The sequence below is a fragment of the Canis lupus genome, chromosome X (assembly GCF_011100685.1).
Source record: "Canis lupus familiaris isolate Mischka breed German Shepherd chromosome X, alternate assembly UU_Cfam_GSD_1.0, whole genome shotgun sequence".
Taxonomy (NCBI): domain Eukaryota; kingdom Metazoa; phylum Chordata; class Mammalia; order Carnivora; family Canidae; genus Canis; species Canis lupus.
The window spans coordinates 74,812,208-74,814,731 of record NC_049260.1 but is presented as its reverse complement, the minus strand read 5'-3'; positions in this window follow the sequence as shown (position 1 = coordinate 74,814,731).

The following is a 2,524-nucleotide window of genomic DNA, read 5'->3' as shown; positions in this document are numbered from 1 at the left end:
TATCTACCCCTCCTACCAATAAGGCTTTGGCTATTAGGCCTTTTCTTTGGCTTTTCAATGTGTCCAGATTGATATTGTGGGGTTTGGGCAAATTTTGTATCCTGATATTATACTTGAGTTAGATAATGAAGAAGGTTGTAATATTTGAGAAGATTGAATCTTGAAGGATAATTCAATGAGCAGTCACAGGACAGAATTGGGAAGTTAAACAGACACATGTGAATCTTCCAGAATTGAAAACTGTTGAAATTGCTGGAAGATTAGAACATATTAGTCATTTGTTGTAAACCTGCTCCGGCTGTACCTTCAAAGAACGGTTTATTTCCTGACTGTCAGTCAACGGGTGGCCTGATTAGAGGGAGCAGGATCTGAGGAGGTCAGAATCTGGGCTCTGGAGTCATTTCTGACGAATTTTTCTTTTGCCTAAAATACAGCAGGAAAAGCAAATGCAAGGTGGAGAAGAGATTTACATGTTTTTTCCTTATTGCTCACATGAAGCTTATATTTCCACCTAAAGTCTTTTCACGGAAAGCTTTTGGAAAAATTGACCCCTGAAGCAAGCATTATTTAGAGTTTGGGATGTGGCTTTCTGGCAAGGTGTAGGTTTGAATATGATTAGCAGACAAGCCCTGCGCTGGGCCCCTTGGCTTCTGCTGGTTGGCATTCATCCATACACCAGCCAGCCTTCTCTGTTTCTGCTACTGCTAGAAATGTCCCTGTTACTGTTCAGACATTCTCTAGTACATTCTCAAACCTTCCTTAATTGTCATCTGAGAGTGGCCACCTCCTATGCATACAAATCAATCATTATAATTTTCCCCAAGAAATTCTGGGAAGAGGAAGTGGTGGTTGGGCTGGATGAGAATATTTCTGCTCTAATCACCAAGCCTCTCTTATTGATGATGTAAGGACAATTTCTACCAGCTTTGAGGGAGGGAATAAGAAGAAAAAAAGGGATACTTTGCTCTCCCCTTGACAGAGGTAATTGCCTTACCTGCTACACAATGTTTTTCACTCTCCACCTCTTACACTCTCATTCCTAAGAAACCCTTGAGTTGCTCTCTTTTTTGGGCTCATATTGTTTTTCAATAGGTTAAGGTTACAACTATTAATAAGCTAGGGCTTTTGCTCCGAGGCTGTCAAACTAGCCCTTTTCAAGTCTGTAAAATTTGTTTAGGAATTAAGAGATTTGAAATTTCATATATTCATGTAAGTAGCTCTTCCTTTCATGTTTTTGCCTGGCTATAACTGGAGGATGCTTTTAAACTACAAGCTTTTTATTAAGTAGAAAATATGCTTATTGAGAGGAAGGGCAAGATGCTCCTAGTGACCTGTCTAAAGTACCCCTTTAACTAATGACAGCTTCTATCAAATGAGAGCAAGAATTGTACTGATTCTGAACAATATAGGGGCAGGACCATAAAATTAGGACATTTATATAAATTGCCTTTTTTTTAAAGGATCTTATTTATTCATGAGAGACACACACAGAGAGAGAGGCAGAGACATAGGTAGAGGGAGAAGCAGTCTCCCTGCAGGGAGCCTGAGGTGGGACTCGATACCAGGATTCCAGGATCATGACTTGAGCCAAAGGCAGATGCTCAACCACTGAGCCACCCAGGTGCCCCCAAATCAGGAAAAATTTAAGAATAACATCATTGCCTTAATAAGTAGTTTTCTGCTGTGAAACTTGTAAGTACTTTATATAAAGCTTATTTGGAAATATAAAAGCCATTGCATTCTAGACTCAGTAAGGCAAAATGATAATGATGAACAATCTTAAAGATCCTTCAGTAAGAAGAAGGCTTACTGGAATGTCTAAGAATTTTACAGCATCATTTGAAATAAAATTTCATTTGATGTAGTTAAAAATCTCATTTCAGTGAGCTTCGAATAAGTATCCAAGTGACTAATACAACTTTCTTTCTTTAAAAAAAAAGATTTTATTTATTTATTCATGAGAGACACAGAGAGAGAGAGAGAGAGAGGCAGAGGCACAGGCAGAAGGAGAAGCAGGCTCCATGCTGGGAGCCCAATGTGGGACACAATCCCAGGACTCCAGGATCATACCCTGAGTTGAAGGCAGGCGCTTAACCACTGAGCCACCCAGGCGTCCCTACAGCTTTCTTTAACCAGCATCATTAACCAAATCTTTTTCTAAATTATATTTTCACAGAATGAGGTGTAACAAAAGATAAGTGTGTTCTAGTCTTTTAAAAAAATAGCATTTCTAGTATATTGTGGGTCCACTATGGGTTAAACACAATGTCTTAAGTCTTTACAGCTCCTCACTAGTCTGGGCTAATGCCATTGATGACTGGGAAGATGACTCCGAGACCCAACAGTATCTTCAATCTTCAAATATTAAATTTTGTTCATTAATGTAACTTACTATACTGCACTCATTAAGGCAGGAAATTGGATTCACGGGGATCCCTGGGTGGCTCCACGGTTTAGCTCCGCCGTGGGCCCAGGGCCTGATCCTGGAGTCCCGGAATCGAGTCCCACATCCGGATCCCTGTGT